The sequence below is a fragment of the Coturnix japonica genome, chromosome 1, assembly GCF_054131305.1.
Source record: "Coturnix japonica strain WE chromosome 1, WE-NBRP24, whole genome shotgun sequence".
NCBI lineage: Eukaryota > Metazoa > Chordata > Aves > Galliformes > Phasianidae > Coturnix > Coturnix japonica.
In genome coordinates this window covers 37,962,822-37,978,693 of record NC_140663.1, presented here as the reverse complement: position 1 = coordinate 37,978,693, position 15,872 = coordinate 37,962,822, and the positions used below count along the sequence as shown (strand labels likewise).

Below are 15,872 nucleotides of genomic sequence, written 5' to 3'. Positions count from 1 at the left end.
GATAGCGATTCAACCACCTCCCTGGGGAGCCTATTCCAGTACTTAACTACCCTTTCTGTAAAGAAGTGCTTCCTAATATCCAGCCTAAACTTGCCCTGGTGCAACTTGAGGCCATTTCCCCTTGTCACTTGTCACCAGTGAGAAGAGATTTGCCCCACTCTCACTGTAAGCACCTTTCAGGTACTGGAAGAGGGCAATAAGGTCTCCTCTCTGCTGAGGAACTCCCAGAGGCCCTTTCTTTTCCATGCTGAAGAGATCCGGCTCTCTCTGCCCGTCCTTGTAGGAGAGGTGCTCCAGCTCTCTGATCATTTTTGTAGCCCTCCTTTGGATCTGTTCCAACAGCTCCATGTCCTTCTTGTGCTCCAAAACTGGACACATTACTCCAGCAGAGTCTCACAGGAGCTCTCAAGTAACATAACTGGGGATGGAACTATGAAGAGGAGCAACATGCCCATGCATGGCCTTTGTACAAATCTAACTCATTCGTTTTTCAAGCAAGTTCCCAGGCTGGGCTTGAAGACACTGCAGAACCTTCCACATCAGTATGCAGAGACTGGCAGAGAAGCTCACTGTATTTTCAACAGGCCCATAGGATGGGCTTTGTTTTTAAAAATATTTTTCCTTACAGCAAACAATCCTTCTTGTTCTTGTTTGTGGACCCGTCATATTTAACTGTAGTGTGTTTTGGAATAGCAAAGTAATAAAGATATTAATGTAAGGGGAAATAAAATGGCTTGTGAATTTTCACCAGTTAGTCATTTACAATATCTCAGCAATAAATAATGACACATTTTTCTTCCATTTAATCTAGCTTTATTTCTCCCTCTCATATTTTTTAGCTGCAGAGACAACTGAAAACAGAAACCAACAAGAGCGAATCTTCCCACCCTTACTTCACAGTTTGCGGTTTTCAGCATTTATCCACAAGGAAGCATCTACCATCTGGTGAGCATATTTTGGTCGGATGCTCTGCTCCCAGTAGTCAGACTGTCTTGGAACAATTCCTAGTTCTTATTAAAAGAAATAAAATCTTCCTCTGTGCCAGTGTGGTTTTTGGGCCAGACACTTGCCTCTGCTACAGTGGTGCAAATAACTACTTCCAATACCAATTAAAAAACAAAAGATGTCTTTTTCCATTTCTTATATTCTTCAAATTTTCATTGTAATTCAACAGAATCAGATAATGAAATAGCTCCAAAACATTTTTAAGGGGAAGATAATTTTAGCTTAACTCAGAGTAAGATAATGGGTTTTAATTCCATTGACTCTTACAAAAGAATTTTTGTGCTTTTGAGAAGATCTCCGAAGCATTCAAAAAATCAAGAATCTGAAATCTCATTCCTCATCATATAAGTTGTGGATAAGCACCTTACTACCAAAAGAGTATTTATTCAAAATAATAATCAGAATTTCATAAATGGGGTGTCCATCGATTTGGTCTGCACTTAGTAGCTTAAGTGGTTTCACTGCACTTCTGGCAGAAGACTTGGTTTTTAGGTTTTGGTCTTTAAAGACAAAAAAGTTTCACAATTAGGAACTACTCTTTTTCTCCTCATACTTATATTTTGTGTATATATATATATATGTATACAGATATATATGTATACATACAAATATATACAAAGAAGCAATAAGGAAAAACTGTTTATAGTCTTCAGGAGAACTGCTCAATTTTTTAATCCCTTTTGTTCGAAAATTGATCCTTTTGCCCATATGGCACATCAGAACAGAGTTTTGGCACACACAGGCTCTTGTTTGGAACATATTCCTAAACGCTAATGCAGTTTTTTGTTGTTGTTGTTGTTCTTCTTTGTCCCACACTGCTTCTTTTAGTTTTCTGTTGTCTTTAAGCAATCGCTGTTTGTTATGAGCCTGAGGTTTGGTGGGTTTTTTTTTGCTTTTTCTTTTTCTTTATCAGAATGGAAATTATTCGTAAAAAATGCATCCTCTATCAAAATGATCTATTGCTTTCTTTTACGTTTTAGGAAGAAGTGGGAATGAATTGCAATAGCACTGAGAGCTCAGAGTTATTCAAAATTTCATAAAAATCAGTTAGCATGATTTTCCACAAGTTGAAATAGGGTTTTGTTTTTCTCACTCACTTTTGTTCCCATCTTTGCATCACCTCCCTGCAGGTTGCTTGCACCCAGTACAGTCAGGGAATGAATCAAAGAGAAGAATAAAATATGGACCTGATTGGTTACCATTTGGCTGTGCATACACTTGTCCTGGCATAGTTAAGGGAGTGGAGCTCAAAGAATTCAGTTAGAGAGAAAGAAGACATTGTGTATTTATTGACTTAGCTGTTATTTACAGTCCTTGTAAAATGTATAATGCCTTTCAGCATCTGTACCAGCATACATAATACTCTCATTGTTGCAGATCTAAAAAGATAAAAAACATATTCAGAAGAAAGAAAAAAAGTGTTACTCCAAACAGATGAAGTAGAGCACAGAAACTCAAAGATGTATCAAAACCACAAAATAAAACAGTAACAAAGGCCCAAACAGGGTCCAGGTCTCAATGTCTTCACATTGTTCAGCTGCAAATAATTGTTTTTGTTTGTTTTGCATCTTCACTAGTCTAGTTTTACATAAACTGTAATAATTTTAAATAATCTGTTGTTGCAATAAGAAAAAAGTCAATTAGATTATTTATCTTTAAAAGCAATTCTTGTAAAGAAATTCTCTTTAATTTCACATATGTCTTTTGTTACATTATTACAAGCCATTGTCACAGACAAGCATTTTCCACATTTTAAATTACAGATTTGGAAAAGTTTCTTTGACATACATAAATTTTAAAACTTACTGGAATACCAGCTCTGGATTTTTCACCTCCATAGCCAAAGAGGTTAATACTGCTGGCAGCTGATTTCTAAAGTCAGCTGAGTATTAAACAGAAGCATTGTGTATGTGTTAATAAAACTACAAATAGAAAACCAAATAAACATATTTGAATAGTATTAAAAAAAAAAAAAAAAAAAAAAAAGAAAGAAAGAAAAAGAAAAATGTTCAAATTAAATTATTTTTAGTATATTAAATATTTCCCAAAAATGTGTAAACACATACGTATTATTAATACACTTCTTAATATACATAAAAGCATAATTGGAAATAACAAAGGAGAACATAATGTTAATGGATAAATGTTTATCAAGTGCATGAGGCTACAGAGAGCAGACATAGAGACTGCTATGGAACCTTTGTGGCTGTCCCAGTTTCTGTGTCTATATGTCTGCTTTCAGTTTATTTCACACTTCTCACCAGTATGTGAAGGTTCCTACATTTTGACAGCTAAGAGTGTGAACAGAAGATAATCAGAGGCAAACTTCACTGCCAGTAAACAAGTTTCATAGTGAAATAGATGAAAAGTCATGGGACTGTGGAAAGAATGTTGTGGGGAAAACAAAGAGGATAGTATTTTTATGCACAGTTGTAAACCCAGAGAAAGAAAACTGAAGATGAATTGAACCCAGTGTTGTACAATATTCTAATGTAATTTTCACAATTCTTTGATTTTTTTAACATTGAAATAGACATTTGGAATTGCATAGCTTTGTAAAATAACTCCAATTTTCTGTGTGCAAGAACAGAATATTTCAGTTTAAAAAAATATCAAAAATCTCCACTATAGGATGGGAGAGAGATGGTGAGGCTAAAAAGGATAAAACTACATCAATCCTTTCAATTTCATAGCAGACTGGTCACAAAAGTTATGACCTTTAGTAATTTTAAAAAATGACAAGATGGAGAAAAAAGCTTCTAGTGAAGCCAGTCTCACTGGGAGGCAAGTAAAGACTGTGAAAAATCAGAAGGGCTACATCACAGATCAATATCAGGTGGATCCAGAAGGCAGGAGAGAACAGCGAAACTAGAGAATAGAGTTTACACCCACATTAATATATTTAATTCACTTAAAGAAGCCAGTAGTTTAGACAAAATATAGATATATATTTGTACAATTTACATTCTTTCTTAATAGTATACCTTCCGGTGGTGACAGAAGAGAAAAGACCTGATGGGACCTATGAACTTAAGTTTGAAAACATCAGATCTCAGCTGTTGTTATATTCAAGTTTTCAGTGTGAAGGCCAGGTTCTAAGTTATGTTCATCTTAGAATGGCAAAAGCTGAGTTCATTTCAGAAGGTATTTTCAAGTGAAGTCAGTCTGTTTATTATCTGGATACTCAATTTATGTGATTACACAGGCTCTATTTTTTTATTATTATTATTGTTGTTGTTGTTGTTGTTGTTATTATTATTATTATTAAGCAAGATCTTTTTTATGTATTTCTATTCTATATAAATTTAAAAATACCAAAGGTGTTGTACTCAGGAGGGGGGAGAGAAGAAAAATAAATCTAAGACATAAGCGCTTTCAAATGAATTTTATTTGCTTTCAGACAATAAATGGGGAAAATTGATAATTGTTTTTGGACAGGATTCAGTACTGATGTTCACTGCCATTTTAGATATTATTGGGTATCATAGATATCTCAGATTCAGGTTTGATTCAATGATATGAGAAACAAATTTGACTCAGTTCAGTTCCCTCACCTACACCCATACACATATTCAGACTGATGTTTTAAATGGAACATGCTTGTTTCTATACTTTTTCAAAAATAAAAGCAATAATTACTGCCAGAGGTTTCAACATTTCTAGTCTCAATTTATTAAAAAAACACCTGAGGATCAGTTTCAAAGGCTATACACTCTACCATAATGTCTTGAGCATGACTTTTATTTCACAAACACTGACGTTTAGTAATACTTCTATGTGTTCATGTGCAAGGAACAGTACATTGACTAATTAATGTTCTATGTTATTAAACCCACTTTTCTTTGTGTGTTCTTAGAATTGTCTAAAATAATAAATTGTCTCACTTAAGATATATATATGCAGTTCTCACAAATTATGAAATTCTTGAATTCTTATTCATCAGTAGTGCAATTCATGAGTCAGAGGTGTGCATACTTAGTGTGACTATGAAGTTGCTGAATGGATAAAAGCTTGATTCCAAAACTGTCAAATCTTCATAACACTGAAAACTACAAAATACCTAATTCCAACTTAAGGGCTTCTCAACAACTGAATCAGACCCTCTGCATGTACAGCTGCTGTGTCCAAGCCCTAATCAGCCTTGTCCACAGCTCTTACAAAGTGAGCAAAAGTTTTCATTGTTTTCATCTAATGCTGTGTTCCAGCTTCAGAATCTCCTTTTTGATTTGAAATAAGGGTACCACCTACTGGCCATACATTTTTAATTCTGTTCAGTGTCATTCCCACTTTATATATTAAAACAACCTAATTTCATACCTTTTCCATCATTTCATGCAATTCCAGGGATGTGGGTTTGAATAATACTCTTGTTGAAAATGCACATATTGCTAAGGGGTGAAGGATTGAGAAAAATATTGTGCAGAAGAAGAACTTTTAGTTGATCAGAGTTTTACTGAGGCAGGTATGAACAGGAAGTTCTGATTTCTAAAGCATTACAGAGGAATGGCCTTCAGAATAGCATCCTTTCCTAAAAAGAAATGTGGAAGAATATTCTTACTTCCCCTTCCTTTAAGGACATAATTAAGGAACAACATGATCATCTCAGGCATCTAACTCTGCCCTGGTTATTTTATACCTCTGCAGCAGAAACAGGGAAAGTCCAAATTCTCTTCAGCATTCATTCTCTATCACTGTACAAAGCACAGAAGACAGGAAGAAGAGGTGGACCTACTTGTCTGAATACTGAAGGTCCACTGAACAAAATGTCCTCTAAATGCTAGGAGCAGATTAATCTGGGTTGGATCAGGGAACCTCAGCAGTCTTTTTTCTTATTTGTCACTCATCTTGCTCAGCACCACTCACCCTTGAATAGTCAGCTATGTGAAACACTGCTAATCCTTTGTAGCCTTCCTTCTAAGGCCAAACTTCTGCAAATTCCTATTTACCTCTGGTCCTAATCACAGAGTAAAAACAAGCCCCGTATTTTCCTTGCCACAAGCCTAACAACATCATTCTCCTGAACATACTCCAAATGTTTGCCACCACATTTGATTCTTCCTGCCTCATGCTTTGCATTCCCCCCAAAGCACATCAGTCAATTCTTACCAAACAAAATTTGCCTTTGCAAAAAAATCTGGATTTCATTCTTATTTGAGAGAGAAACATTTCATACAGTGAATGAGGAAAGAATTTAGATGATATTTCATCTAGCAGATAAAAAGCATTAAAAAAATGGCTACAAAATAACAACTGACATATTCTAACTTATACTGCTTATTTCAGTTTTCAGTGGTTAGTATGGTTCATCTTTGGAGAAGATTATCACCAGAGGATACTGAACCATTGGCAAAAATAGGACAGATAAAATCACCTTCTCAGAAGCAAGAAATGAAACTTTGAAATTGAGAAGAGAACCCAGTACTTCCTTTAAGCAAAGAACAAAGAGGGATAGAACTTTTTACTATATTGAAGGCTGCATATGAAACTACTTTCAGAGCTAATTGTAGAGGTGCTAAATATAATAATAACATAGAACTGAAAAAAAAAATTAAAAAAAAAACACAAAACCACAAAACAAAACAACAACAACAACAAAAAATAGTTACAATTACAATAATTGTAAAAGTGCTGTAGTCCATACAATAAGTTATTTAAGGTAGAAAACAATTTCCTCAACAAATATTCTTCTGTGCAGTAGTGCAAAAAAAACTTTAGGTAGTAGAGCAATATCATTTAGCCATATCATATTAGCTTTTAAAAGAACATGGAAACTCACCACAAAGAAACTTACTAATATGACATGAATATTTTTTGAATCTCATTGCCATATGATCAATATGGAATAAGCAGTTGCTCAATAAACCATCAATATTTGGTCTAACAAAGCTTTTCAATATTGATATGATGAACTGAATCTTTACTTTCGTAAATATTTGAGGAACTAAAATTTTCCTTCAACCATATAGCTTAAAACTAATTCTCTATTACAAGTGAAACTGTAAACTCTGTGCTTAGGTACACTATGAAGATGACACTGCTTTAATTAATGTAATTAAATTATTCTAGGCTTTTGCTTTAAAACTTCACTGAATTGATTAAAAACAAACAAACAAACAACAACAACAACAACAAACCCAACACTTCTGTAGAGTTACTGATCTTGCCAAAGCTCCAGTAGAAACCATCAAAGATGCTGACTGTTTGGCTATGAATGTGTGAACTAGCAGGAGTCCTAAATTACCCTGGAAAGCTTTTGTTGGTTTGCTTTGGTATCCCAGATTGAATCATAGAATCATAGAACCACAGAATCATAGAATCACAAGGTTGGAAAAGACCAACAAGATCATCTAGTCCAACCATCCTCCCATTACTGCTGCTACCACAAGCCACTAAACCATATCTTGAAGCTCTCATCCAGACGCCACTTGAACACTGCCAGGGGCAGTGACTCCACTACCTCCCTGGGCAGCCATTTCTGTGCCTGACCACTCCCTGAGAGAAAAAATTCTTATGTCTAGTCTAAATCTCTTCTGATACAACTTGTGGTCATTTCCTTGGGTCCTCTTTGATACCTGGGAGAAGAGGCCAAGCCCCTCCTCATCACAACCTTCAGCAAGTTGTAATGAGTAAGAGTGTTGTGAGGTCTCCCCTGAGACTCCTTCAGACTAAACAATCCCAGCTCCTTGAGCCGCTCCTCAAAAGACACGTGCTCCAGACCCCTCACCAGTTTTGTTGCCCTTCTCTGGACATGTACCAGGACCTCAATGTCTTTCCAGTAGCGAGGGGCCCAAAATTGAACACAATACATGAGATATGGCCTCACTAGAACTGAGTACACAGGGATGATTACCTCCCTGCTCCTACTGGTCACACTATTATTATACAGGCTAGGATGCCATTGGCCCTCTTGGCCACCTGGGCACACTGTCAGCTCATATTCAGCTGAGCATCAACCAACACCTCCAGGACTCTTTCCTCTTCACAGTCATCCAGCCACTCAGCCCCAAGTCTATAGTGCTGCATGGGGTTATTGTGGCCAAAGTGAAGGACCTGACCTCATCCCATTCACCACAGCCCAGCGATCCAGCTTATCCAGATCCCTCTAAAGAGTGTCCCTACCCTCAGGCAGATTGACACCACCTCCCAACCTGGTGTCATCTGCAAACTTACTGAGGGTACACTCAATATGAAACAAGATGGGTCCCAGTACCAACCCCTGGGGGACACCACTTTTAATGGGTCGCCAGCTGGTCTTAACTCCATTAACTACTACCCATTGTGTACGACCCTCTAGCCAGTTCCTTACCCAAAGGAGGGTATACCTGTCCAGGCCATGGGCAGCCAGTTTCCCCAGGAGAGTACTGTGAGAGACATTGACAAAGGCTTTGCTGAAGTCTAGGTAGACTATATCAACAGCCTTTCCCTCATCTACCAGTCTGGTCACCCAGTCGTAGAAGGAAATGAAGTTGGTCAAGAACGACCTGCCTTTAATGAACCCATGCTGGCTGGGCCTGATCCCCCAGACAACACACACATACTGTGTGATCTCTCCCAGGATGATTTGTTCCATAACTTTCCCTGGTACCACTGAACCATAGAATCACAAGGTTGGAAAGGACCTACAAGATCATCTAGCCCAACCAAGGTAATCTAGTCCAAACATAAGTTACATGGCTATAAGCCTGCTTAAATCACTCAGCAGACAGTTTTCCAACATTTTTTAGTATCAGACCTCAATTCCCTAAATAAATGGTTAGGAGACATGTGGGTTGCCATGTCACAGGAGCCCAGCAGCCAGGAACAGAAAAAAGAAATAAAGAAAAAAAGAAGGAAAAATAGCAAAAAAGAAAAAGAGAAAGAATATGAAAAGAGAAAGAATTTGAAAGGGAAAAGGGAAAAGGGAAAAGGGAAAAGGGAAAAGGGAAAAGGGAAAAGGGAAAAGGGAAAGAGAAAGAAAACCAAATAAATGAGAATGGAAAAGAAATTGAAAAGCAAAAAGAAAAAGAAACTAAAGAAAAAGAAACAAAAGAAAAAAAAAGTTAGAGGGCGTGGATTTTTTTTTTTTCATAATTTTAATCAAAATGAGAAGGGAAAAAAAATAATAGGAGGAAAAAAAAATTAGCAAAATATTTTGAACTGTCTTAAAAAATCATGTGAAAAATTCTGTCCTGCCTTACTAACCAGTTATCCTTGATACTGAAATTTATGTGTAGCTTTAAGAGTATCTTTAAATGTCCCTTACCATTTAAACTCTTAAGTTTAAATATCTGTTTGAAATTAATAAGCTGAGTAAGGTTTCTGCAAGAACAGCACAGAGAGTTCATGTTTTTAAGCGATTTATAACAATAAAGCCAGAAGGACCTACTGAAGTTAATTAGCAAGAGTTAATTTTTGATAGTAAACCTACCCAATTATCTAGATATAGAACTGCTGAAAAGCTTCATCTTTCTGTTTCTTTCCACCAGATGGTGGTATACTGCAAAAAATCAGCCTTTCCACTCCCTTCTCCTAAAGAGAAATACTTCATTAGTAAAACTACTTTCCTTCAAGTCTGTTATTTACAGTACCAGAGGACAGATAGCTTCATTTTCCAAAGACTGAATAGAAGAGGTGTTAAATAAAATGAAATAAAATATTTTTTAAGGATGCTCTATCCCAACTCAGCAGCAACTCTATTTTCACCTATTTATTCTTAGTAGATCTACTAGTTTCATTTTCCTCTGGTTCTCACCAGTAACACAGATGCACATTTCTGTTGGATAAAGTGAAAGTTCCTGGGAACAGCAAAGCAAGTATTTAAAGCATATCTAGATGTCATGATATGACTCCTATACATTACGAATACTTTGAAATTTGTCCGAGTTAACTTTGCCTTAAAGATGGGGTGTGGCTTTAACACAAGGAAACTCCAACTACTAGACTTACATTGGCTGAAAGCCAGGAGAGTGTTCATCACATCCATAGGACCTTCTAGAACTGAGTAACTTGGTAGAAACAGTAGACTTTGAAGCTCATACAGAGTATGGAGTTTCAAGAACCATGTGTATTGGTAGCAGGGGTTTGTGTGACTCGCACTGAACCTTATTCTAGCTGGTTAGTACTATTAATGCTCACCTTCAACTACTGTGGTATTGAATTAGAATCTGCATCTGCATTCACTTTAGTGCGTACAAGAATTAAAAAAATAAAATAAAAAAAAAATGATGAAGAGCTCATACTTATAAACTTTATGTTCTCATCTGTGAGACCAGTGATTGTCTTCTAGTGAGAAACACTAATTTCATCATCCAAACAGAATGAAAGCTGTTTATTACTAATTTTCACAAAGGAAAATCTTAAAAGGTGAAATAATGCTATTGTCTACGCTTTATTTCGCTTTGTTTCTCCTAGTCAAGCCTTGATATGCATACACAAATAAAAGGGTCCATTTTGCTAATCCTCAAACTCCAGAGGATGAGCTCCAGGCCCTTGGGAATATGACGTTCAACACAAGCCCTGACATTACACCCTAAGCTGTGTGGATATGAAATCTAGGCTTTAAGCCTGGAGCAGGCCTGTATTCTAATTATCCTTTTCTCATGTGAAAGACAAGTCTCAGAAGCTAAGCATAATTAAAGCAGATATTCTACACTTTGGTCCCTAACATGAAGCAACTCAGGCTCCCAGCTCAACTGTTATCCATACTCTGCCAAGTTACTTTCTGCCAGGTTGATTTTTGCCTCCTCAGACACATGCCCTCTCTTTTTATCTTATGCTTATTGTATCTGAATTGTTAATTTTCTTCCCTTTCAATTTCAAGATATGTTTCCTAAATCACTGTCAGTTCTTTCAAACATTTACTGAATTAATATTCTATACGATGCTATATCTATGACACCAGACATCAGGAGGATTGAACTAGGTGACCTTGACAGTAACTTCCATTACTGTGGTCTTTTGTGTTACTTCATATCAAATTCCCTGTAATTTCAGTTCTGCAATAACTCCACTTAGGATGCTTTCAGGGAATCGAAGAAGAGCACAGGCCTAAGATACTAGACACTAAACGCTAAACACTAAACACTAAACACTAGTTTAAGAAAGAAAAATGCAGTATGATACCCATGTGTCACTTTTCTCAAAAATCAAGAATAGATTTTGGCTTGTGTACTGCGTAAAGTTTCTGTGGCTGGTTAGGTGCTAGATCAGTAGGAAAATCAAAACACAAGCTCCCACCTGTTTGATTTCTACCATCCCAGGAGGGCTAATATTAAGACACAGAAGAGCCTACTGTTTCTTGTTCTGGGAGATAACATGTAATCTCATAGTCTTCAGTGTAAGAAAATAAGTAAATTTCAGGAATTGATGTCTTTTAAAGTAAATTTACGTTATATTGATCTGATGCTTTGTGGGGGGTGCCGTAGTAAATTCCTTTCTTCATTGCCTTGCTTTAATAATAACAATTCATTTTTCAGTTAGGTCAGTTTTACTATTTTTCCATACATCATTTTCACCTTCCAAGAAGGCTGTCCCATTGCCATTTGAAATATATGCTTTTCAGTATATATCTACTGCTGTCTTAAAAGAGGGAAGCTTTTCTGTCAGGTTGGGTCAAAAAGCCCCACACCTTTTCCCAATTCTGTGTTCATTTGAGGTCAATGTGTGACTATACAAGATAGGGAACTAATTTTGTACATGCTGGAAGATGACTATGAGGCACCAGTAGTGCAGCAATTGCGTTTTGGTCTTTGTTTTGGTCAGCGCTGCTAATACATAACAGTTATAAAAATATCAGCCGTTATTAATAGATCAAACAAGCAGTAGTTTTTGGTTTTGTTCTTTTTTTCCCCAGAAAAATCAAGGGAGACTGAAGATAGCCTCTTCAAAGGCTATTGTTTGATAGAACACATCTTACAGAGAACAGACGCTATGTAAAATTACTTCATATATTAGAGTGTGCTTACACAGTAGAAAAAGAAATCTGTTTATTTGTCCTTTTCCTTTTTCCCATGCCTTTCAGATAGTCATATAAATCTATACTGTTTCAGTAATCTATAGCTTTCTATATTATTAATCTTGATGAATATCCATAATGGTGAATTTGAGCTATCTGTTCTTACTCATATCAGTTGCCAACCACATTTTCTTGGTTAATGTTTAGATGAGGAAGATGAGTCAGAGTGCCTTTCTTTATCCTCCAAGGACCCATGCATTTTTCACAGAAAAGCACTGAAGTGCTTCAGTGAAGAGAAATCAGATTTACAAGCACCATGCTTCAGAGATTTTAACACTCACTTTATCTAAATAAAGACTTTACTTTTCACAGTAAATGTCAGCTCCTTTCACATTAAGCCGTGTCTTGGGAAGGGGTGCAAATAGTACATTATGTTTCTTCACACACTACTAAGAGCTGCTAACAAGGCATCAAAATGTTTTATCACAGCATATCTTCTTTTGCCTTCTGCCTTGTCAAAAGTTGTTTATAATCTATATCATCCAGGTTGGAGAAACATGGATTTGGGGAACAAGTCACAGAACTATGCATTGAAATATGCCTTCTGATTTGCATCATTGAGCTAGATACATGAAGAAGAGCTACTTTGTTCAAATATCTTTTCCAGATAACTTTTTAAAGATTACATAAATTTCTGGATTTTTAATATATAAATCTATCTTGTAGAAGCTACAGCTCCCAATGCCACTTCTTGCTTTTACACTGAAGGAGAACTTCCATAGAAGAAGATGTATCTGAGGTTTTTTGCTTTTGTTTTTGTGGTTTCCTTTTGGCGTTTTTTGTTTGTTTGTTTGTTTGTTTGTTTTATTTCCCAAAAAAAAAACTTGAGAAAATGGAAGTGAAATGTCACAACAGATTATTTATTTGTTTGTTTGTTTGTTGAAGAATCCAAATATCAGGAATTCTGGATCATTTATGGACACATTAAGTGAATTCTCAGCTGGTACTTCAACATTATTTTACAAGATTTAAAGTAAATTCAAGTTAGGGTGCTGGCCATGCAGAACTCATTCAGACTGAAGCCGTTACGACTTGACTGTTTTGATAACAATAAAATGCAGGGATTATTATAATTTTTTTTTCTCGACCATATATATCTTTAATTGACCTTCTCTATTCCTTAAAATTGTTAAGGTGTCATATTTGAAGCAGAGCAACAAACTGAAGCCCTGTTAATTCTAAAGGGACTTGAAAGGACTAAGAATAGAAACAAAGAAAAATACCAAAAATAGCAAAGAAAAAACATTAAAAAAATTAATTTAGGATTTTTTAAGCTATCTTAGTTTGTCCGCAGGAACACTTCAATTTAGCTTTTATTACCTAGTTGTTATTTGTATTAGAACAGTTCCTGCACTTCATTGCCTGAGTACTACACAAGTATTTATTGAAGACATTCCTTTGCATGTTCAAAGAATAATTTCCTTACTTTTCTTCAGTACTAAAAAATCCTTTAAATGGAGGGGGAAAAAAAAAAGGAAAAAAAAGAAAAAAAAAAGAAAGTGGAAAACATCATGTTTTGACCCTCTAAACCATTGGTGTGCAACTTGTTGACTTGCCTTAGCTTCACTGAGTAAAGAGAAATTGTCTTAGTCTACAATCAATATATAATATAATCAATAATGAATTTATATAAGTAAGAAAGCTTCCCTTATATGTATATATATTATTCATACATTAGGAAAAGAGTGCAGCAAAACCATAAAAACAGAGGAATATTTGACTTCATTTTTGTGAAAATGATGTCTCAGTGTCTGGTTGGATTGAAGTGGCTGCAATTCTTAGTGAGTTCTCAAGATGCTTGTCAGAAGTTTTTAATGAAATTTTACTCTTCCTGTACTTCATCCTTCAAAACAATTGTGTATAAATGTATATACCAACAAAAAGTGATGACATGAATAAGGCATGATTGTGAGCAAGGCATATTTTTCTGTGAGAAAGTATTTCTTCTAAAAGTCTAGTAAAGAGACAGGAGTTGCAATTTTGATTCTCATGTCTGATTGCAATTCTTTACATGTACTTTGAAAAATCTTAGTACAACATATTTAAGTTGACTGAAGATGGAGTTACAAATTTTGCAAAAAATTGATAATTTCAATGTAAATCTTGAAATCACTTCTCAAATTCCTTTATCAAAATGGAGAACAGTGCTGCATATTTTTCACTGTTCACAGAATTATGTTTAGCTAACACATAAAAATGTACAAAATTATCTGCTATGATTTGAGCTTGCCATCATTTCAGTTTCATTTTGAATGCTGTTATGGTTTGCAATATAGCATAGATAAGTTGATTTTCAATGTGACAATGGATGTTTAATTAATTTAAATGAGTGGTCAGATCCTCTTAAAGTGCTAAATATGTGAGCTATTTCTCATCTTCAAATTCTGGAACAAATTTTCCTTTTGATTCTATAAAGGACTTGATTTCATTTTGCAAATCATAAAATCTTTCTAGCATTTTCCCCCAACTTAGCCACCTTACTTGGGAAAAGTAAACAGTGACTCCATAATTAGCATCCACACTTTTAAGAGACTCCTGGAATTGGTGATGATTCAATCCCTTGGGCTTTGTGAAATTCACAGCTTTAATGATGATTGGCTAATGAGTTTACTAATTAAATAAGAAAACTTACATATCTACTTAATAACAAAAAAATGTGTCTTCACAAGCATACACACATGTAGGTAGGCTGAAATCTTATCAATGTGTTTTACTTGCCAAGTTGTGCAAAGGTGTGTAATGTAATATTTCAGTTACAGTTCAACTGGCTATGGGTGGTGTGTACAAGAGTAGGAGTTAGAACTGTAACATGTTCTCAATTCCACAACATTCCATTCTCACCAACATAGCCCATACTCGAGATACACACAATCAGTTTGAGAAAAAATATCACTAAAAATCACATAATAAAAGTTTACAATCATGTGGGGCTTCAGTATTAGCCGTTCAGGGTCACATAAGGCCTACAGACCATTAGTTGGACATGCCTGTTCAAACCAAAGATGAATTTTCCCTAAAATATGTTTTTTCTATACTAGCATTAGATAGTTAGAATTGTTTGATTTTGATTTTGAGTATATCTCAGAAGAGAAAACCTTACCATTTTGACTGGAACCTGTGTTTGATTTATGCGGCAAGGTTTTGGTAGCAAAGGTATTTCAGGGATTGCCTGGGAGCTGCTCCATGCCAGATCTTAGCCAGCTCCTGGTGCTCCAAAAAGGACCTGTCACTGCCAGAAATGAGCCATGAGTGATGATAGGTGTGCTCTGGGAAAGATTTCAGAATGAGAAAAACTGCTGCACAACAACAATTGGGAGAGAGGAGGAAGAAAATGGGAGAGACAGAGCCCTGGAGCCACTGAGTTCAATGCAGGCGGAGGGCAGGAGGTGAGAGGAGTGGAGCAGAGGCTCCTTGCAGCATGGGAGAGGCCACTGGTGGGGCAGGATGTCTCCCTGTGAGAAAATCTATACATGCAGCCATGGAGGATCCCATTGTGCAGCAATGGATGAGGCCTGAATGGGGCACAGCCCATGGAAAGTTTGCCTTTTAGTTCTCAATGCTCTTGAATTAATTGATAAATAATCTTTCCCAAGCTGAGTCTCTTGTGCTCGTGACGGTATTTGATGAGCAATCACCATATCCTTACATCACCCCATAAGATTTTTCATAATATTTTCTCCCCTTTTTTTGTTCAGGAGGGGCAGAGAGGGAGTGACTGTGTGATGCTTGGCTGCCTGATGGTCTTAAACCGCAAGAAAGCTAGACAGAAAGAATACCCGGTTAATATCTTCTCACATTTTTTTGTTAAGACCCTTAGTTATCTGCATTTTCCCACTCGCTTGCTCCATAACAGATGCTTTCAACTGAACTAACG

General features: G+C 36.1%; 1 protein-coding gene across 1 annotated transcript in view; it reads left to right on the top strand.

Annotated features, from left to right (window-relative positions):
* The window catches only part of MGAT4C (MGAT4 family member C), a 256,593-nt gene extending 255,560 nt beyond the window's left edge, over nucleotides 1-1,033 (top strand). Inside the window, exon 5 of the transcript XR_014942900.1 lies at nucleotides 840-1,033. The gene's annotated coding sequence lies outside the window, so the exon portion shown is untranslated. The remainder of the gene's footprint in view (nucleotides 1-839) is intronic.
* Nucleotides 1,034-15,872: the final 14,839 nt, after the last annotated feature.